General features: G+C 47.2%; 1 protein-coding gene across 3 annotated transcripts in view; it reads left to right on the top strand.

Moving 5' to 3' along the window:
• ELAVL2 (ELAV like RNA binding protein 2) overlaps positions 1 to 23,259 on the top strand; it is a 164,581-nt gene that overhangs the window by 10,064 nt on the left and 131,258 nt on the right. The window contains exon 1 of one of the 3 annotated variants that reach the window (XM_081845393.1): positions 17,964 to 18,082. The exons of 1 other annotated variant lie outside the window; for it this stretch is intronic. The gene's annotated coding sequence lies outside the window, so the exon portion shown is untranslated. Of the gene's footprint in view, positions 1 to 17,963; positions 18,083 to 23,259 lie in introns of those variants that run through there. One more of the 3 variants, XM_081845390.1, reaches the window with a different exon arrangement.

Genomic DNA, 23,259 nt, shown 5'->3' with positions numbered 1-23,259 from the left:
GTATCAAAGGAAACATTCTCTAACTCGCCAATTTCTTTCCCTATCTGATTTTTGGGAGATTAGCAGTGTTTGTGTGTGTGTGTGTGTGCAAGGCCTCCCAATCAGCTATAATTGTACAACCTGAATTTCCAAGTGTGTGACTGAATCTCACCCGAAAATAGTCACAGTGCCCTGCAAGTGAAGAATAGTTTAGAGCACAACAGGCTTCCTCCATTTTGTCAAATCTTGCTTGGGAGACTGAACAACATGCAGATTTTTTTTAAAAGGAATTAAGTACAGCTAGTGTTTGATTTCTCAAAAAAGAGAGGACCATCTCGAAACATGACCCTCTGATCTGCTCCTTGTTCCTCTCCAAGTGGGGACTCATTGCAGTTTCTCAGTCGTGAGAGAAATGTACTTTGGGTCTGTTCAGGGACACTGTCATTTCTTCTCCCTTTGCAACTTAGAGGGCCTGTTTATTGAGCATTCATCCTGATTGCCTTCTGCAAAACTTCGCCTGAGGCGAGGCAATGTCCACTCTTTTTTTTTTTTTTTGTCAAGCTTTCCTAACTGCAAAAACCACTTTCCTAATTGCAAAAATGTAAGTGGTTAAAAAAAAAGTGGGTTTGTTGCAACTTTAAACCACTTTAAATAAACCTACGGTGCATTTCTAGGTATGCAATTGGATCCTTCTGGGGGGGAGAGTTAAAGTCTGGTGGTGAACTAGGATTTGGCAGTGGCACTGAAAACAGTTGTTGGGGCTGTGTCCTATTCAGGGGTGGAGGAAGGGGTGTGTGGTAGGGGTGGCTCACACCGTGTGTCCACACAGAGGGGGGTGACAAAATGGTGGGCGGCACTCACCGCAGGGCCCGCAGCAGGCCTGAGCCACGCATCTCTCCTGGAAGTGACACGGTGGCTTGGGTGCCCGCAGGCTCCACATTGCCCCAAGCAGTCTGCCCACCGCCTCCCCCTCAGCTGTAGGGCGGCTGAGTGGGAGGAGGCAGGCAGACTGCTCAGAGGCCCCACGGAGCATCTCGCCCCAGCTGGCCCTACCCCCGTGGGTGGCTGGCCCCGTCCCTGGGCACAGGGCTTGCATGCCGCCCCAGGCACCCAGTTGGCTTGCTCCACCGCTGGCTGGTGGACCCCATACTGAGGGCTTCCACAGGGGCAGCTTTAAGCCGCCGTTTAAAATTTCCCACAATGCCCTGGAAGTACCCAACAAAGCATAACAAAGGATGCTATGGGGGAATTTCAAAGGATGGCTTGTAAACTTGGCCTTTTGGCACAGGGGACGCAGGATAGGTGGCAGAAGCAGTGGGCACTTTTGGGGCACTAGCAGCTACCTGACGGTCCTTGACCTTGGTGTAGCTCATATCTGCAGAGGTTAAAAGCCACGTGAGGTAGGAATTACTACATCATCTTGATTTAATAGAACTAACGTAGAGAAATGGGACGCAGGTGGTGCTGTGGGTTAAACCACAGAGCCTAGGGCTTGCCAATCAGAAGGTTGGCAGTTCGAATCCCCACAATGGGGTGAGCTCCCGTTGTTTGGTCCCAGCTCCTGCCAACCTAGCAGTTCGAAAGCATGTCAAAGTGCAAGTAGATAAATAGGTACTGCTCTGGCGGGAAGGTAAACGGCATTTTCGTGCGCTGCTCTGGTTCACCAGAAGCAGCTTAGTCCTGTTGGCCACATGACCCAGAAGCTGTACGCTGGCTCCCTCAGCCAATAAAGCGAGATGAGCGCCGCAACCCCAGAATTGTCCGCGACTGGACTTAACGGTCAGGGGTACTTTTGCCTTTACCTTTTAAGAAAGATCCAGATATCTCCTGGAATGTAATTCCTTTCCAAATATTTGCGGCACTTCTTTTTTTAAAATCTAATCAAAATAACTTCCGTCTGCACTTTATATACAACATGCAAGCCTCGCATGAGTCTTTATTCTGCCATCCCACTTCTCAGATGCCTACTGTACTCTACGCGAGTTACACCACTGGGCTGTGCCATTTATCTTACACCTTTCTGCTTCGGGCTTGCTAATGCTGTATTACCTTTTCATAAGCCCAAGATTGCCTGTCAAGGAGATCTGTAAAAGCAGGGCTGTCAGTGGATTTCCTCCACCACCCTGTCTCTCCCCACACACCCCTTTACCAGGAGACAAGCTGTATTAGTTGTGTGACAAGTCCGCTCTTCTATTTTGGAAAGGAAGGATTTATTCCAGGGCTGTGCTCTCGTGCATGGCAACAGCCACATCATGACCGGCGTGCTGAGTTTGGCAGAGAATGGGGAAAGCATGCATTTTGCAAGACAACACAGTAGGTTGGCAATTCGGAATACAGGAGCCGGGAGGAGCTCCTTCCCTCACCCAGTGTTCCAAATCACATTGGTCCTCAAGAGCATCTCAAGCTCACTAAATAACTACCGGCCCTTTCCACAACATGCACACCCAGCAGTGAGGGACACACATCTGTAAGGGACCATATAACACCAGTCCTGAAAGACCTTCATTGGCTCCCAGTACATTTCCGAGCACAATTCAAAGTGTTGGCACTGACCTTTAAAGCCCTAAGTGGCCTCGGCCCAATATACCTGAAGGAGCATCTCCAGCCCCATCATTCTGCCTGGACACTGAGGTCCCCCGCTGAGGGCCTTCTGGCAGCTCCCTCACTGCGAGAAGTGAGGTTACAGGGAAACAGGCAGAGGGCCTTCTTGGTGGTGGTGGCTGCGCTGTGGAATGCCCTCCCATCAGATGGCAAGGAAATAAACAACCAGCTGACTTTTAGAAGACATCTAAAGGCAGCCCTGTTTAGGGAAGTTTTTAGTGTTTGATGTTTTATTGTGTTTTTAATATTCTATTGGGAGCCACCCAGAGTGGCTGGGGGAAAACAGCCAGGTGGGCAGGGTATTAATAATAATAATAATAATAATAATAATAATAATAATAATTAAAGGTAAAGGTAAAGGTAAAGGTAAAGGTAAAGGTAAAGGTAAAGGTAAAGGTAAAGGTAAAGGTACCCCTGCCCGTATGGGCCAGTCTTGACAGACTCTAGGGTTGTGCGCTCATCTCACTCTAGAGGCCGGGAGCCAGCGCTGTCCGCAGACACTTCCGGGTCACGTGGCCAGCGTGACGAAGCTGCTCTGGCGAACCGGCACCAGAGCAGCACACAGAAACGCCGTTTACCTTCCCGCTATAAAGCGGTACCTATTTATCTACTTGCACTTAAGGGTGCTTACGAACTGCTAGGTGGGCAGGAGCTGGGACCGAATGACAGGAGCTCACTCCGCCGTGGAGATTCGAACCGTCAACCAAGCAATCGGCAACTCCTAGGTGCTGCGATCGGCAAATCCTAGGCTTCAAATGAGCTAAGGGGACACAATAAATAGTCTTGAATAAAAATGTTTTTGGACAAAGGCATCACATTCACTTTCAACAGATTATTGACTACCCACAGTCAGTTTGTGGAGGTGGGTGTGAACGTCGTGTAACAGAGGCTGGTTTACAACTGCAAAAGGGAAATATATTTTTTCTGTAGGATCCCTAGAATTTGAGTAACCAAAACCCAGAAATCAATATGGACAAGGCACAAAGCAAACAAACATGCAAGGTGACTGCAGAAGGCCATTTAAAAAAAAAAAAACATAATCAGTGGAAGTTTTGTTGCACTCTCTGGGTATGAACCTGAACTGATTTGCTGCAAAATCCAAAAGGTAAACTAAATGCATTTATTTAGCATTGCGTGAGTGCACTAATTTCAGGCGCAGGCGTAAGGGAGTTTAATTATAACCATAGTTCCTTAGGAGTAGGATGCATTCAACTTAGTGAGACTTCTCGGTAAACATGCATAGGAATATAGCTAAATAAAACTGTTTCACTGAAGTGAGTTTAAGCAGACTTTACAGCCTTGACGCCAGAAAGCAACTTATGGAAAAGCTATCATTACTGCGAGGGTGAAACAACCCAACTGCCATATTTTAAAAACTACCGGTACATCCTTGAAAATGCTGTGAGAGAGACATCCTTGCCAAACATAAAGAAACCTGCTCCCAAGTAAATATTCAAAATTACTCAAAATACGCTGGGAAGAAAGCTGAAGGGTTTTGTTTGTTTGTTTGTTTTTTGCTAATGAAAAAGTATGAGGGTTGTTTATTTCACTTTCTTTATTTTTTATTTTTTATTTATTTATTTATTGAGTTTATATGAGTTTATTTTCAACATACACACCCACACTTGTAAAACTGCATAATCAAAAGAAAAACAAACAAACAAACAAAAAACAACAGACAAAACAACAAGAAACAAATGAAATACAAAGGAATACAAATAATCCATAGTAACGTACAAAAACATATATAGAACAGATAATGAACTATATATATATATATATATATATATATATATACACACACCATATTTCAGTTCTTCTTTTCTTCCAGTTGACTTCCTTCATCCTCTGCACGGTTCTCTTTTCATTTTTGGTAAACTGCCTCCTTCTTAATTCGTTATTACCCCCTTTTCTTTACAATTGTTAACTGAAGTACCATAAATTATCTTGCAGAAATTAATCGATATTTCACTTTCTTTCGCCCTCCTACCAAAAGGAAAGCCCCTCTGATGAATTTTCTCCAGATCTTTGCCTGGCGCCATTCCCTCTATCCACAAGGCTAGGTCCAGAGGACAATAAAGGAGGCAAGGACTTCCGGGTTAGCGCCAACATCTAATGGCGGATTCCCTCCGATCTCCGGAGGGAATCGGCTCAGTAGGGATCGGGTTTTGCCGCGCCGGCGACGCAGAGACCCTTAAAAACCACAGGTGTGGATGCCTGTGGACGTGGTGACTCGGCGGGCACCATTAACGCCCCCCCGACCCGCAAAGTAGCCTTTTTAAAGGCTGCGGAACGGGGGCGGGGAGCGGCGTGGTGCTGAGAGTCCTCTGCTTCCCCTGCTGAGCGAAGCCACATGCCATGGATGGAGAGCGCTGACTTTTTCCTTCAATATTCGGACTAAAAGCAACAACCCGTGAGTAATACGGAAATTGGACTTAAAAGGGAAATTCGTTTTTAAAATTCGGACCAGAGGCCTGGTAGCATAAACTTGACTGAGATGGAAATTGGAGCTTTGGGGGCATATAGATTTAAAAGATTTAAGAAACAAAATTTGAGCTCCATTCTTAAATACAGAGGCCTGCTCAGAAGAAAAATGGACATTATTGGGACAGAGCTTCTTCGAGAGTTGGTGTTGAAAACAAAGGACTGTCAAAAAGACCGGCAGAGAGAAACTGAGAGAGGTTTAAAAGCCTCAGGTGTTTGGGATCCAGGCTGAGAAATGGACGCATTTATGGACACTGGTTTGGGGATCAAAACCGGGAAAGGGAGGGTGGGATTTGGGAATCCGAAGGGTGATATAATCTGCTTAGATCTTGTTTATGTGTTTATTTCTTTTTTGTAACTTTTATGGAATGTGGAAAAATCGTGGAAGGGAAATTTGGGCCGACTTTAGGAAAAAGTTGCAGATAGGTAGCCGTGTTGGTCTGCCATAGTCAAAATAAAAAAATTCCTTCCAGTAGCACCTTAAAGACCAACTAAGTTAGTTCTAGGTATGAGCTTTCGTGTGCATGCGCACTTCTTCAGATACACTGAAACAGAAGTCACCAGACCCTTCTATATAGTGAGAAGGTGGGGAGGGGTATTACTCAGAAGGGTGGTGGGAATGGGTGATTGGCAGATAGCTGTGATGAGCCTGTTGACGACTCTTAACGACTGCAATAGGTCTTACAGGTAATACCCCTCCCCACCTTCTCACTATATAGAAGGGTCTGGTGACTTCTGTTTCAGTGTATCTGAAGAAGTGTGCATGCACACGAAAGCTCATACCTAGAACTAACTTAGTTGGTCTTTAAGGTGCTACTGGAAGGAATTTTTTTATTTAGGAAAAAGGTTTAAGATTAAATTAAAATTGGGGTTTTTAAATTAAATAGATATAAGGTCTTAAAAATAAATTCAGGAATGAAGGAAAGAAGAAAAGGAAAATAATACCATGACTTAACAAAATCATTAAATTAAGGATGAGAAATAAGATAAGAACTTGTTGAGCGGAGAGTAATGAAATCATAATACAGAAGGGGGAGGTGTGAGGAGGTCGAGGAAATAAGGTTTAAGAGAAAAAAGGATTGAAATTATACTTGTATTTTGTTTGTGTATGTTTGTGTATTTTTGTGTTTTAATGGAAACTTCAATAAATATCATTTTTTTTATAAAAAAGGACAATAAAGGAGGCAAAATGGCGGCCAGCTTGCCAGCTCAGCAGTTGTTGTTAACTACCACTCGCAAAAGGGGCTTCAAAATAAACCTTGGAGGGAAAGTGGATAGGAAGCTCCGTGTGACACGGCTCTTGGTGAGCTCCTGCCTTGAGAAACTGTCAGAGAATTTTTCCTACTCCCTGGAGAAATTTAGTCCTCCCCTGAACAATTTCTCCACCCAAGAAGGGGTGTCCACAGCTCTGGTTCTATAGAGCTGGGGATTTCTTTGTATTTTCCTAAACACTTCTTAAATTTACCGTATTTTTCGCTCTGTAAGACGCACCAGACCACAAGACGCACCTAGTTTTTGGAGGAGGAAAACAAGGGAAAAAAGATTCTGAATCTCAGAAGCCAGAACAGCAAGAGGGATCGCTGCGCAGTGAAAGCAGCAATCCCTCTTGCTCTTCTGGCTTCTGGGATAGCTGCGCAGCCTGCATTCGCTCCATAAGACACACACACATTTCCTCTTACTTTTTAGGAGGGAAAAAGTGAGTCTTATAGAGCAAAAAATACGGTATATATGTTGTTAACAATTATCATACATTTTTGTTGTTGTTGTTTAGTTGTTTAGTCGTGTCTGACTCTTCGTGACCCCATGGACCAGAGCACGCCAGGCACTTCTGTCTTCCACTGCCTCCCACAGTTTGGTCAAACACATGTTGGTAGTTTCAATAACATTGTCCAACCATCTCGTCCTCTGTCATCCCCTTCTCCTTGTGCCCTCCATCTTTCCCAACATCAGGGTCTTTTCCAGGGAGTCTTCTCTTCTCATGAGGTGGCCAAAGTATTGGAGCCTCAGCTTCAGAATCTGTCCTTCCAGTGCACACTCAGGGCTGATTTCCTTCAGAATGGATAGGTTTGATCTTCTTGTAGTCCATGGGACTCTCAAGAGTCTCCTCCAGCACCATAATTCAAAAGCATCAATTCTTCAGCGATCACCCTTCTTTATGGTCCAGCTCTCACTTCCATACATCACTGCTGGGAAAACCATAGCTTTAACTATACGGACCTTTGTCGGCAAGGTGATGTCTCTGCTTTTTAAGATGCTTAATTAATTAACACTGTGATTCTGTGCTTCTGTGGAATGCATATAGCACTTAATGACAAAACAGGCTTACTCTTCTACTCCACTATATTTCCAAAGAGCAGCTTATATATGATTTCCAGGGAGTCGTTCCTCCAGGACCATCCTTTCCTTGCTTCAGGGTGGGAACTGAGCAGTGGGTTATCAAACCATGGTCCAGCTTATCTTCTGCTCATTCATCTGCATGATTCCCCTTGTTGCCTAGTTTACAGGCCTACTTTACAGGCCCGTAGCCAGATAATATGTGCAAAGCACTTTGGACACTTCAAACGAACTCTATAAATGCCAAGTATTCCTCATCTTTTGTATATTTACAAAAATGATATTTGCTTCCAAAAGGTCATACAGTTCTTCCACAAATACCACCACTGCTCTAATCTGACTGAGCCTACGGTTCTCAGATACACTAACAGATAATAAAAACAGTATGAATGTCATATGTTGTCACCATAAGTGATGATCGGATGCAGTCATGCATATATGTAATTGGGAGGAAAGGTTATTTGGACTTTTGGCCGGATAAGCAGGCAAACCATCCCATTGCGCTCTCTCGGATCAGGCTATAAAACCATAACTTTTGTCCCTAACATTATTTTGAGTGTATGTCCCAGTCCACAGTATAAATCTGTCTCTTATGCATGTGATCTTATTACCTTAAGATATAATTACACAGTGCTCCAAATATAAGGAACGTGGCAGCTTTAAAAAAAAATTTTTAAAGGTAGTAACTATCAATAGGCAATAGCCATTATTTTACAGCTCTGTATCATTAGCAGAACAATTACTGCAGAGGAGAGATGTTTTAGCACAATGCACACTCTTTTCTCCTTTAGATAATTGCATGAAAACATAAAACTCATGCTCGTGATAATAAAGTGCTTGTGTGGCTGGTTTTAACTTTTCATATCATAGGTGCATGCTACTCCTTCCAATAGTTATCATTCCTCCTCGCTCCTCCCTAATCCTTCTTGGAGGAGCTTTGCCCAATTGGTACATATAATTCAGAGTCATAGAGTTTACTTGCTAGAATGCTCAGAATGTTTCAGTATGAGTATGTTTAGGGAAGCTTTTAATGTTTGATGCATTACTGTATTTTAATATTTTGTTGGAAGCTGCCCAGAGTGGCTGGGGAAGCCCAGCCAGATGGGCGGAGTATAAATAATAAATTATTATTATTGAGTTCTCATACTGATCTGCAGTGTTAATGAACAGCAACAAGCAATGGTAACCATATAATTGACAATGGTTGTGCAGCACTTATATATATATATATATATATATATATATATATATATATATATATGTTTTTACTATCATCATTATTATTACAAATCTGTTGTAGCTTGGGTTTACTGTCACATCTTAGGGTAATTACCGTATTTTTCACTCTATAAGATGCACCAGACTACAAGACGCACCTAGTTTTTGGAGGAGGAAAACAAGACAAAAATATTCTGAATCCCAGAAGCCAGAACAGCAGGAGGGATCACTAAGCAGTGAAAGCAGCAATCCCTCTTGCTGTTCTGGCCTCTGGGATAGCTGTGCAGCCTGCATTCACTCCATAAGACACACACACATTTCCCCTTACTTTTTAGGAGGGAAAAAGTGAGTCTTATAGAGCAAAAAATACGGTATTTGTTGTTTTCTGAAACCGTCTTATATTGAGTTAAACCATGGGTTTATCTAGCTCAGTATTGTCTACATCCGGACTCACAGTAGCTCTCCAAGGTACCAGGCTGAAATCTTTTCCACTCCTACCCGAAGCAGGCATAGGCAAACTTGGCCCTCCCATCATTCCTGACGACTGGTCCTGTTAGCTAGGGCTGGTGGGAGTTGTAGTCCCAAAATATCTGGAGGGCCAAGTTTGCCTATGCCTGGGCTAAAGATTGAACCTGGAAACTTTTGCATGCTGAGCAGGCAACTACCTTGCTACAGCAAAAACTGAGCTACAGCTGCTCTGGAGGCCACAGCCAATTGTAACAAATGAGCATTCCACCCTTGGTATACAAGTCAGTGCCAAGGAGCATGCATCAAACAGCATAAAAAGCAAGCAAATTAGACTTACATATCATGCTGTTTGAAGTAACTGTCGCTCTGTAAATAAATATTGGTATCTACTCATATGTGGACTGGCGATTATCTTTTCCTTTATTTCCTCTGCAAATAATTCTGGGAGCTTATTGATGCTGCGGAAAGTGAGATAGATACCTCAGCTACAGCCACCTGTTCCCTGTCTTGGGTGCACATTATTTGACACAGGCTAATGGCAAACATGGGACGCGGGTGGCACTGTGGGTTAAACCACAGAGCCTAGGACTTGCCAATCAGAAGGTCGGCGGTTCGAATCGCCACAACGGGGTGAGCTCCTGTTGCTCGGTCCCTGCTCCTGCCAACCTAGCAGTTCAAAAGCATGTCAAAGTGCAACTAGATAAATAGGTACCGCTCCGGCGGGAAGGTAAACGGTGTTTCCGTGCGCTGCTCTGGTTCGCCAGAAGTGGCTTTGTCATGCTGGCCATATGACCCGGAAGTTGTACACCGGCTCCCTCGGCCAATAAAGCAAGATGACCGCCACAACCCCACAGTCGGTCACGACTGGACCTAATGGTCAGGGTTCCCCTTTACCCCCTTTACTAATGGCAAACATGGAGCATGTCCCGTCCCCCCCCCCCCCGCTGGTGGAATATTAGGAAAACAAAATGGTAACTGCGAATGTTCTTATTGATTCTGATCCACACTGACAGAAGTCACCTATTGTTTGTTATGCCCTTACAGTGAGTAGTGCTATCCAAAGTGGGCCCGAAAATGCAGGACTATGCTGTTCTGTGCAAATGATGTCATACAAATTACATGGCTGCTTGCTTAGACACCTGGGTCAATGGCTCTCCAGCATTTGCTATGAAACCCACTGTTGGGATTTCATCTTCTGGTATCAACTTTGCCTGCGCCCAGTAAACCACAGGCACCAAAGCAGGAGCCAAATGCTTTGTGATGCATGGTGCACGCTTTCTTTCAGCTCATCAGTATATCCCAGCATCTGCAGAAGTATGCCTAGCTGAAACCACAAAGAGGACCTTTTCACTGGCCGTACACAGCCTCTGGAGGCTAGTCTGGCCTCCATTTAAATGGATTTCCACTGGATGGGAACATCCTTCCGGTACAGTAGTACCTCGGATTAAGTACTTAATTCATTCCAGAGGTCCATTCCTAACCTGAAACTGTTCTTAACCTGAAGCACCACTTAAAGTTCTTAACCCAAGGTACTATTTCTGGGTTAGCGGAGTCTGTAACCTGAAGCATATGTAACCCGAGGTACCACTGTATAGGAGGACTTTGGAGCCACAAATGGTTTTAAAGCAGCTGAACTGAATGGTTTTACTGGCTGAAGATACCTGGTTGTTTGAAAATCTGCTTTGTACTTTGTGTAGGCGTGTTCTGCTGTTGGGTATTTTTTAGGCGTTCTGTTTTATTGCATGCTTTGACTTATTGCTATTTGCTGCCTTGTGTATTTTTAGAGAAGGGGTGGCTAACCTTTGGCTCTCCAAACATTCCTGTTCTCATCATCCCTGACTTCTGACCATGCTTGTAGGGCCAATGGTAGTAGGAAGCCAGTATACACACACAACCTAGCTAGATGTTTTATATACATAAATATATAACTAGACCAGTGTTTCCCAAACTTGGGTCTGCAGCTGTTTTTGAACTACAACTCCCATCATCCCTACCTGGCAAGACCAGTGATCAGGGATGATGGGAACTGTAGTCCAAAAACAGCTGGAGACCCAAGTTTGGGAAACACAGGTCTAGAGTGACCAGATTAGTGAACAAGTCATAAAAGGCTGGTTGTGTCCATTTAGAAATTTAAGTGAAGACATTAAGAGATAAAATAAATCCTATGAAATCCACAGCTATGCTGGCTGCCTAACCATAAAATATTTTCTGTTCTAAATTTTGAAAAGTGTATCTCAGCTCAGCAATCTTAACAATAAGCCTGTAAGGCCTTGTTACTATTCTCCCTCCATTGCAAGGTGCATTGTCTGAGAAAAAGGAACTTGCTGGTGGCTGTCCCATATATTAGGGAAGGGGCTGAGATTTGCAGCGGCAACTTTCACCCGTTAGACCACTCTCTCCAACCTTTCCATCTTCAGCTAAATAAACAAAGTCTCATTTCAACAGGAGCCCGTTTCCCTGCTAAAGCATAGAAGAGCCGAGTCCTTGACACCATTAGCCTTTCCAACAGGATTTGTTGCTTACCCAAACATATGGCTCATTTTTCTTACACCAATTCAGTAATTATTCCAAAGCTCATTAGTCAGGCTCCCCCCCCCTCCACCTTCAGAGAGGAGTTGGCAAATTTATGATCCCTGGGAGATGAAGTGTCTGTGTGTCTGTGCGGTACGGGAAGCGAAGCCATCTTCAACACAACACAACATCTAAACTTATTGGGGCCTTTTATTTAGATAAACTGCTTTAGCACACGTGCACACCCAACATGCAGTCCCCATTTGTCTTTCAAAGGAACGATTCTGTGCGTGGACTCACAGTGCGGTTGTGAAGATGAATTTTGTTGCGACGAGGGACTCCTGTCTCCAGCAGAACACGAGATCCCGCTATTCCATGCCTAATCCAGGGGCCATTTGAGGACATTGAATATTGGCTTCTTGACTCACTCTCTCTCTCTCTTCCCCGAATCAAGGCTCGGGGGAGAAGCTTCTCTCCTTGCAAGTGGAAAGGCATTGCACAAGATACGTGCCCTTTAAGTGTCCTGCCAGCAACGTGCTCTCTAATCCCACCTACCCACCCCACATCTCAACTTCTTAATTTCATAGAATTGTAGAATCGGGGGTCATCTAGCCCAACCCGCTGGAATACAGCGCAGCAGGTGCGTGTAAGCATATATTTGGGGGTGGGGAGGGCTTTATGTCTTTATTTGCCAGAGCAGAACGCAGCTGGGTCTGTGCTTGCTGCTTGCTCCCTTACAGCACCGGGATGGCCTTTGGAGGCGAAAGTTTGGCGCATTGCAAGCTCGCCTCCCTTCATCCTTCTCTCCCGCCCCCCATCCCTGCTCAGCCCGCCGCCCCATTCAAGTGATTATCTGTCGAAGACCTCTAGAGCCATCTCCATCTCTGCAGCGCGCTGATAAGACAGCTGTTTCTCTCGCCGCCGTGTCTCTCCGGGCCCCGGTCTGTCTTTCGGTACAAACTGTGGCTTTGTTACCCTGGCCTGCTGCTGTCACTTTCTCTGTTGTGCGGGGCGTTTGATCCGAGCACAAAAGGGGGAGGGTGGCTGGGTGGCTGGGTCGAGGTGCGGGGGGGTTGCAGAGTGACAGATACTAAGGGAGGGAGAGGGAGAAGGGGAGAGAAAAGAGATGGGAATGATCGCCTGGCTGATAGGCATGGCTTTGCGGCATGTATCCGCGCCCAAGTTGCAGAGAAGCGGGAAGGGGTAGGAGGAGAGGGACCCCCTGCCCACAAGCAGCAAGCCAGAAACTCCCCCGTCTCCCTCCCCCACACCCTTAAAAAAAAATAACCTAGCAAATGGGCGAGGGATAACAACGAGAAAGCAAGCAGATGGCTTCCTCCAGTCTGAATCCAAATAACGATCATTTATCTTCCCTTTCAAGAAGTTAAGAGATTGCTCGTGCCCTTGCCCGGAAAGAATAATTTTTTTAAAGCAACCCCTTCTTCGCAACTGCCTTTGTACATACCAAGCATTCAAGGGGAGTGTGTGGGGGGGGAGCAGAAAGCTCATTTGTATTCAGGCTGCATCATCATCATCATCATTTTAATTGTTTTTTTAAAAGAAGAAGAAGAAGAAGAAGAAGAAGAAGAAGAAGAAGAAGAAGAAGAAGAAGAAGAAGTGTTGCTTAGTCAGGCTCGCAACTCCTAAACTTGCTGCCAACATGTGCAGCGCGAGTCTAGGCGTGAAATATATATATACTGTATATATGTTTCACACACACACACACACACGTGTATGATTTGGAAGAAATCTTCATTGGGTTCAGTTGGACTCAGTTCTCTGCAAGAGGCTTAAGGCTGCAAGCTTTCGTGTCAGCGGGACTTCCTTCCAAGTAGCAACATCCTGTCAGTGTCTACTCGGAAGTCAGCACTGGTTTATCCCCAAGGAAGTGCGGAGCCCAAGAGGCGCTCCGAAAGACACTCCGAAACAGGCGTCCACTGAAAGGAACTGAAACGGAGCGTCGGAACAAGTGAGTCAGTTGAAGCTTGAGGCCCGTTCGGTGGCTATTTTGCAACAAGGAAAGAAGCAAGACTTTCTCTCTCCAGTTAAGAGAGAGAGAGAGAGAAGTTGCAAGAGGCAGTGTGTTGAATTAAGCAACGCCTAGACCATTTCGTGCGCTGGAGCCCTCCCGTTTATTATATACTTCTTTTGCGTTTAGGGAGCACGCCCAGTAAACATGACCTTATGAGAGCCCTTTCAAAAGGAAGCTCTTTTAAAGACCGATCTCTCAACTCGCACAATTTCACACATGGGCAGCACTATCGCCTCGAGATAACATGCTTTCCAAACGGAATAGACAGTTACATCTCAGATATATTTTTTTCTGCTGAAGTCCCCTTCCCGTCCCCGCTCCCTGTTTGAGCGTGGACAAGCGAGCCTCCCTTTCTAAGCGACGCTCTTTACGGCTCTTGTGAAACAATGGTTTCCTAAAAAGAGAGTTTGTGTGTGTTTAAACTTGGCTCTTAGCTGTTGTGTGACATCCTCGTTCGCCGACCGTGAGAGATGGCTGAGAAAGCAAGGCGAGAGAAGTGAGCTGCTTTGGCTAAGGCGCGTTGGGCGCCTCTGTCCATGGTCCTGAAACTCCCCAACTTTAATTTTAGAGTGGAAACTGGAGATTAAGAGATTGCCTAGATTTGGGGATGGTTCCTTTACTTTCCCCACCCCGTCCAGCCCCCCAAAAAGTGTTCTTCTGCCACATGAAATGTACCTTCGGGGGCAGGCGCGTTAAAAACTACTTGTTTATTTGTTGTTTTCTTGAAATTGCTAAGATCCTAAATTATTGAGTTTCGTTTGCGTGTGACTGGGTGGTAGCAGGACCTACTCAACTCTAAAAAGTATGTTGCCTGCGTCCGAAAAGTGATGGTGCTGTTATTTTTGAAGAGCACAGTTGTGTGTGTTACTTTTTCTTTCGTCGCTGTGTTCTTACGTAGAAAAAGCAGCTGTGTAACCAGAAAGAGAGTCTCTTTATTTCTTTGTGTTATGTGTCAAGCGTTGATGTCGGAAATGTGGTTTCTTCTGCAAAGTTTTAAAAAAACAAAAAATTAAAACAAAAAAAAGATGAGGACCATCTTTTGCCTAAACAGGAATGGGACAGGAGATGGACACGGCGGTAAGCCTTCAGGTCAGTCTGATGGCTGAGAACTTCTGCTTAATTTCACTTGCTACCTTGCTAAGTGTTTGTAAACTTATGGGTGCATTTTTTAAAAAAGAAAAGAAATTAGTTCAAACTAGCGGTTAACATGGCATTTGCACTATGTACAAGGTTGGCATGTGCCATCTTCTTCTAGAATCTCCTGGTAGTCCTTGGGGAAAGTTGACGAAACCCCATTTCTTAAGTTAAAACACACACACAGAGAGAGAAAAGATACACACCTTCGAGGGATTTCTCTAGAGCAGCTGCTTTTGAAAACTTAGCAAGAGTATTGTTTTTAATCGATTCCACTGAAGACAGAATGCCACTTGGCTGCACGTTTTAATCAGCTCTGGCATTTCACAAGGTTACTTTCCTTCCTTTCTTCTCCAAGGCTGCCAACTCCCCCCTTAAAACATCTCCCCCCCGAAGTTAGTCACTTAAGCAACTCCAAAGAGAGTTTTGTCTTACTTCTTTTAGCCTATCAATAGTCCAGGTTGCCGCTGTTCTCCATTCTTCCTCCTCCTCCACCCCAACTCGTCCTTCAAACGCCGATTTGACATATAATAGCTGGCTTCATCAAGAGATGCTCCTGAATGAGGGGCGTGTCTATAACACATGGCTAGAGTGTTAAAGGGAACAAAAAAACAGCCTTGTTCTAATGATGGCATCACTAGTGAAACAAAGGTGGTCATAATTAGGCAGAGCCCACATCTAAAATTTCAAAAGCAACAAACAAAAAGTCCTGGTGTTTTACGGGACACAAACGTTGTAAATGTAACCCCACGTTCATCGTCGAGGTGGGTATCCTTTTAAAACCTAACTAAGGCATCAGTCATAAAGACAGCACTGTTCTGTTCCTCCCTCCCCCACCTCTTCTGTTTTAGGGTTTCAGGATCCATCCCATCCCACATTCCCCAAAGAGGCAGACAGCGTTTAAGGAGTTAGTGTTATCCCAATGCTTCACAGTACCAACTTCAGCCCAAGGGGAAAGGTTCGTTTGAGGATGAAGCTCCCATTTTAGTTCACCTGAAGGCGGCTAGGCGGTGTAGAAATGAACACACACACACACACACACACACACACACACCCTACATTTGACGTCGATTGAATCCTGATATTGTAGGGACCAAACAGTCGGATAACCGACGGCTCTGGCACCCGTCCCTTTCATCCCTTGTAAACACTTAAGGACACACTCCCGGGGGGTCCCAAATTAACATTAATCTCACGGTCCCTACCTACTTTCTGGCACTCCTCTCCACATGCAAAATGTTCGGTTGTACTTCGGTTGGGGAGAGGGATGGGCCTCCCCCGGGGCATAGAGTGCTTAGATGTTACACGTAGCGGTTCGCCCCTTCCTCCTTCCCTCTCCCACCAAATATAGTTTAGAAGGCATTTCCGATTGGAGCGCGAGCGAGAGAGAGATTGAAGTACAAGAGAAGGACACGGAAGGGCAAAGGCACGGAAAGCTGCTGCGGTGTACCCACCGGGGGAGGCAGAAGGAAAAAACCATTCTCAAACAGAATTAAGTCAGAACAATCGGCAAGGAGGGCGAGTGGAGGTGGGGGGGGGAGTCTTTGCTTCCCCCCACCCCCACCCCCACCCCCGCCGCCGCCGCCACCACCACCACCACCAGCACCCCTCCCTCCGCCCTAGCAGCTTAGGAGAGCATCTTGGAGGGATGGCGAGCAACTTTCCTGGAGAGGAGGGAAGTTGAGGGCGGGAGGTGGGAGGCAGGACCCTGAAAAACGCTTCTTAGGCAGCCTGGGAGGGGGGCAGATTCATCTTAACAGGCTTCTTCCTCCTCAAAGGGAAGACTGGTAGACGCCCTGTGAAATTAAAACGCATGGCAGATGCAAAAGACTCTGCAGTTGGGATGGAGCTGCTTTTACCTCCCCCCCCCCCCCGTTTTAAAGAAAGAATTTTGTGTTCTCCCGGTGAACACAAGTCCTTACAAGACCTCAAGGTGTGCTTCCTTGCTTCCTCTTCAGTTGGCTGACCTACATAGTGGCAGACCGTGTGTACTGGAGGGGGTGGGGAACATATAATTGTGTATCTCTGTGTTTGTGTGTGTAAGAGAGGGGTGTCTACTCTTTGGTAAAGAGAACTCGTGACAAACCCTCCCAAAAGAGGGTTGGATCAGACCTCCTTCCTCCGTCTAAAGAATCGTGGCAGCAGCATCCGACCTAAACCCAGCCGATCGAGCAGTGATCCAACCTGCTGTTGCAAAAAAAATGTGGCAAGCATTGCCAACGTCTTGCATTTCGTCCGGCGTGTGGAAGTTCCTCTCCAAAAGAGAGAGAAAGACAGACAGAAAGGGAGGGCGGGTGCTGGGCAAGAGAAGGACAAGGGGAGGAGAGGCAACTTCGCTCAATCCTGCGCTGCTCGCTTCCTGCGCTGCCTCTCTCTCTCTCTCTCTCTCTCTCTCTCTCTCTCTCTCTCTCTCTCTCTCTGCCTTGCCTGCCCTGCTCGGCGCAACGCACCCTTGAAACGGGACTCCATTGAGCCCTCCGGAGTGACACGGCCCTGCGGCCAATCCGGAGCAGCCTCTCCGCCGGGGCGGTGCCTGCCAGAGCCTGCCGGACCAATCGGGGGCTCCGCAAGGCCTGCGAGCAAGCTCAGCTGTCCCTGGCTCCGGCGTATACTTCCGCGCGTGGCACTCGGGATAGGTGGGAGAGCCTGGCGCGGCTGCAGAGACACATAGGCGCGCACCCTCGTGCGGAAGCAGAGGAGCGCCGGGTGATACGGTTCCTATAAATCTGTGCTCCACTTCGCCTCCCATTTAAGGCGTCCTCCCCCCTCGTGCCTGTTCTCACTTAAAGAGATGCAGCAGCCCGCTTCGATTGGGAGCTGCTAGAGCGAAGGAGGCAGACAGAGGGAGGCAGCCTTTTAGGAAACCCTCCTTTCATCCCTTCTTTCCTTTGTTCCTACCTTTTATTTCTCCTCCCCTCCCCCCCTTTTTCTGTTTAGTTGTGTTGTAACAGGGGAACCTTCGCTCTTGCCACGTTCCTTATTTTTTTAAGTTCTTCCCCCTTTATTTATTTTTTCATCCCCCCCTTCCCAAATTTCTTTCCGCGCTGTGGGAGCGGAGAAAGATAAAAGCTTTTAATAATAATAACAACAACAACAACAACAACAATATATATATATATATTTCAATCTTCTTTTACGTTTCTCCGCCCCCCTCCCTCCATTTTTTATTTTCTTCTGTTTACAACTGTCCGCAATTTAGGTTTTGGGTGTTGTCGTGAGACCTTCCCCCTTTTGCTTCTTACTCATCTTTATTGGGACACCGCTACCTTTTCCCCTTTTTTTTCTTTTCTCTTTTTCTTTTTCAAAACTGAAGCGAGAAAGGTAAGTTGCGCTTTTTTGTTACTATATTATTATTATTATTATTATTATTATTATTATTATTATTAGTCTTGCTGTTTCGTGTCTCTGCTAGCCCTTAGGGTGGCTACCTCGCCCACAGAGGGAGGAGGACCAAAAGTCGTAGACAATTAAGTTTACCGCACACACACTTCTGTGCTCGGTTTTCAGCGCTTGGTGCCCCCTGCTAATAGGGTTAGAGACCCGCTGCACCGTTGTAGAAATATCTGCATGAGATAGAGCAGTTGGTAGAGGATGATATACGTTATATATGTACAATACTTGCGTTTAGGCAGCTAGGTGCTCACAGGGAGCAAAACGCTGGAGAAAAATACAGCAGCTTAGCTGGAGGTGTAAAGTTCACAGTCTTTTTTAAAAAACAAAAAACCCACCTCTGATCGTGAAACGCGTCTCTCGCGTTGGACCAGCGAAAAGTACCCAACACACAGGGCATGAGGATGAATGAGTGGAATGAGCATCGCTTTGAGGAGCTTAAACCCGGCGTTTGCAGATCAGACGGGATAAGCTCGCCGCTGTAATTGCATTAACCAAATAGCATTGGGTGGCTTGGAAAGAAAGAGAAGGTGGAAACGGCGGCGGCGGCGGCGGGGAGGTGGGTGGGTAGGAGAGACAGAGGCGCGCACACACAGCAGACAAGAGACGAGATGGGAGAAGCAGTAGCTTGATATTGGCGAAAATTTGCAGATCCTGGTGTGTGTTAGCTGTCAGAGCTGCTGGCTGGAGATGTGCCAGTATATATATATATATATATATATATATATATATATATATATATATATATATATATATATATTTGTGTGTGTGTGTGTGTGTGTGTGTATTAAAATGGGAAGGTGGCAGCAGGGTGGGAGAACCAGACTTTTAAACAACCTTCCAACGACGATTATAGCGCTCTGCAGGGAGAGTTCCGCTTTTATATCCGGGAGACACGATTTTCTTTGTTCTGAGGAAGCCGAGAAGGGTGGTGAGTTGGGGGGGGGGGGAGAGAAAGATGCTTCAGCTCTTGATGCAGCCGAAAGACGTCCTCGCTGGCAGCCCGGCTCGCGTACCTTGCTTGGGCGGAGAGCGAAGCGTTTCCTCGCGTCGCTGTCCTTGGTCCTGAAACTGCGGCTGCGAGGGCGGCCGGCTCGAGAGCCCAGGAACCCGAAATCGGTCCCCTGAAGGCGAGAAAGCTTGGAGTCAGCCGGGCGACGAGACAGTCCTCCCACAGTCCCCTCCTATTGTGAAACTGATACCATGCTGGAAAGGAGGCGAGGCGTTCGTAGTCCCCAGCCCGCTCTCGTTTCGCCTGGTGTCAGCATTTGGGGGAGAAAGCGTCTGCTCCTATGGTTTAATGAAGGACACACACACCACTCCCTCCGCGTCCTTGAATATTGCATGGAAGAAGTTGGTGGCAAAAGGTGGGGGGACATGGGGCGATGAGATTGTGGCAGTCTCTCTTTCTCTGTGTGTGTGTGTGTCGTTTTTTGGTTATATGTGAGTGTCCGCAGGCTCGCCCGGGGGCCTTGGATTTCGGCTAGGAGCGGCTCCGGCTTGCCGTTGTAGCTTAATTTATGCCCAGCACGTTGCTATGTGTGTGTGTGTGTGTGTGTGTATGTATGTATCCACCTATTTCGCTTCCGGGAAGCATTTAACAGTAGAGCTCTATCACTCTGAGCAAATCGGTAGCCTGGGCGCCCTGTTTCCCCTTTGGTTTGTTCCAACTGGGCAGCAAAGGAAATTGGGATCGAAGCGCCAAGATTTAATTAACAGTTGAAGGGTGGTGGGGTTTGGGGGGGGGCTTGTGTTTTTTAACCAGCTGCCTTCAGGGTGGGTGGGTTTTTGTGGTGTTGTGGGGGGTTTTTTTGCGGGGGCGACTACGTAGAACTAGAGAGAGAAACCCAGGTAGAGTCAGTGTGTTATATTTTTGAAGCACACCCCTTGCATGCCTTGGAGCCTGCTTATCAGATATTGCTCAGAATATCAGACGACGTTTTATTCGCCCTGCACAGCCTCGGGATGCGCTCAGGCGCGCGCAAGGCTACAGTGTTCAAAGCTCTGGCCGCGGCGATGGGGGAGACATTAGTGGGACTCATCTGGAGCAAGTGGCTGAGGGGTTTGGCAACGTCAGATTTCCCAAGAGGGCCTCTCTGCCCTTCTTACTTTAAACGAGGCTCAGTGTAATAAGGAACCTTCTTCTGGAGGGGTTTGGAACGTGCTTCGTGTTGGTAGTGCCCCCCCCAAAAAAACCCCGCTTGGTCTTTCGTCTCCCTGCGCCAGCTCGGCTGGCTTTTAAATCTCTCCTTCTCAGGCCACGCTGCAAAGTGACATTGCCAGGCACTCAACGCTGGGAAGTTGAGCTGCTCTCTTTGTGGAAGGCACGCTTTTTGAGAGAGAGAGAGAGAGAGAGAGAGAGAGAGAGAGAGAAAGAGAGAGAGCCGTATAGAATCCAAGCTCAGCGTGACCGTTGGCACTTACAACCGAGCGTACTTAATATTTGAAGTACTGGGGCTACGTAGGGGTACAACCACCCCAATACAGATGGTTGGGAGACGGGTGGCCACCATCAGTAGTTGCAGTAAAAACGTGGAAAGCTTATATATGCTACGGAAGAAGGCCAGGTGAAAGTGCTATAGGGCAAATGTTTTGCACGCTCGAAAGTTCCCCGTTCAAGCCCTTCATCAGGAGGTCGGGCGTGTCTGAAACTCTGCAAAGCCGCTACCTGTCAATGTGAGCAACACTGGCCAAGATGGGACCCATGGCAGACTGCCTGGGCGAGGCAGCCTCCTAAGGAGCTACTTGTTTCTTTGGTGGGTGGGAGCATATGGCCTCTGGGTAGATCCCTTCCCTCCCCAAGAAGCCACGCGGACCTTATCTGCCCTCTTCTCTCCACCACGCAACAGAAGCAGCTCTGCTTTGGGGAGTAAGATGGCCAAGGTGACTCCGAAGCAGCTCTTCCTAGTAAAACCGGGCTGTAGGCCTGCGCTGAGCGCGTCTCGGGGGCTTCAAGGGCGCGCCGCTTTAAGGGAGCCTCCATCCCGGCTCTGCGCCGGCTAAACCTCCCCTGCGCAAGGCTGCAGGTGAAGGAGATCAGCCTCCTGGCCGAGGAAGGAAGGAAGGACTCCGCTAGGGGGGCAGGTGCGAGCAATGCCACCTAATTGTCTGGTGAAGGTCAAGCTATGTATGGCGGAAGCCGGTAGCAAATAATGCTGTTGTAGTCGGTGGGATTTAGAGCTGCCTCGAGGGCAGGACTCGGTCGTTCCGCGTTTTTAGGAGAGCTGCTGCCGATTTATTGAATCGCTACAAAGCTGCCCTTCTGAATTTGTCTCCCGTGATTTCCTGCGCCGACGGCGTGCTCTAGGTGCGGTCCAGCTGGCGCGGACCGCGCGCGATCCTGAAGCCACTTAATCCGGCCCTTCTTGAATTTCAACCGAGCTTTAGGCCCGTTGACCCCCCAAAGGAGTCAGCCCAAGCTGCTGCCTTCGCCTAGGCGAGACTGCCATCATTTTCCGTGGTGGGCCCAAGCCCCACTGAACTCGGTGGGGCTTGTTTCCCGGTGAAGTGGGCTGCTGCGCGCGGTCCTTGGAGAGAGAGGGGGGGGGGCGTCGAGGCTGCAGTTCGGCTCCTGCTTTCTGGATCTGAGGGGCGCTGCTGTTCCGTATTCGGAGGGTTGGACAAGGACGGAGGTCTCCACAATGCCCCTCCAATGCCCTTGAAGACAGTCAAACCCCTTTTCCAACTCCTTAGAAGTCGCTGGTGAGAAAGACGGCGCACAGGGCCATGACCACACCTATCTAGAAAGCACTTAAGGCAGCTGAAAGCTAAACATGTTTTTAAGGCAGGATGCCTGCAACCCGCCCCCCTCTTTTGTTCAGACCGGCGAATCTTGGCATGACGGCTTAAGTGCTTTATGGACGAGAGCCACCAACGATTTCCCTTCACGTAGCTCCAGTCTCCCATTAATCTTTCACGAGATGTTCTGCAGAGTTAAGAGGCTTGGTGGATTGCAGCCAAAAAGGCGCTCGTTCGACACAGTTTACTCTGGAGTCATTGACTTGAGCTGTACGAGGACGGCTTCCAAAATCAGGTCTAGCTGCTTACTGGCTTCCCGTGCTTAAGCTGAAGGAAGTCTCGTCGAGTATAGGGGCGCATTACTCCCAAGGAAGTGTGCACACTAAATTGTACCAAGCGTTCGGTTATACAGCCGCGCAGCCCGATTCTGTGCACTTGGAAGTCGGTGCTAATGAGTTTAGTGGGACTTGTGCCCACCACGCCTGCATGCCTAGGATTGGGCCGCATTAGTTCCAACGGGGTTGGCTTCCTTATAATTGCGCATATTATTCCATGGCTGTAACCCTCCGCACCTCCAACTGCGAGTAAGCGCCATGTAACTCGGAAATATTTTCCTCCAAGTATGTATGGCTGTGAGCTTAGCATAGGAGCCAACTCCTAGGGGCCGAGGTCCCCCCAATAAAGTATTTCAGGGGGCCGGTCCCTAATAGTAGTAGTAGTACTACTACAGTAGTAGTAATTATTATTATTAATACCTCGCCCATCTGGCTGGGTTTCCCCAGCCACTCTGGGTGGCTTTCAGGAAAATATAAACACCTAATAAAACGTCAAACATTAAAACCTTCCCCATACGGGGCGGCCTTCAGAGGTCTTCTAAAAGTTGTAATGGACATTGCCATTCAAATGGTGTCCTTGTCATGTGATTGATTCTGTGGGGCGGAGCTTGCCTGGTCCCCCCAATATTTCATTCAAGTTGGCACCCCCGGAGCTTCGGATGGCCTTCTAACAGCCCGATCCTATTCCACCTTCTCCCAGAAGTAAAGCCATTGATTTTATTTATTACACTGTTGCCACGTGCAATTAATTCCTATGGAAAACAAAGGAAATTGTTTCCGAGCAAGCCCACGACCATATTCACCATCTGACACCATTAATTTCAGCAGGATTTATTTTCTAGCAAGCGTACATAGAATTGGTCAGTTTCCCCCCAACCTGGCGCATCTCCCCACCTAACTTTGGGACTTACAACTCTCAGCATCCCTGAACATTGATCATCTTAGCTGGAGCTGATAGGAGTTGGTGTCTTAACATCTGGAGGGCAGCAAGTTGTAGGGGGGAGAAACTGGGGCCTTGGGAGCATCAGGCTGGAA

Source organism: Podarcis erhardii (genome assembly GCF_964252035.2).
Source record: "Podarcis erhardii genome assembly, chromosome: 17".
NCBI lineage: Eukaryota > Metazoa > Chordata > Lepidosauria > Squamata > Lacertidae > Podarcis > Podarcis erhardii.
The sequence above is the reverse complement of the archived record's forward strand: the minus strand, read 5'-3'. Positions and strand labels throughout refer to the sequence as shown.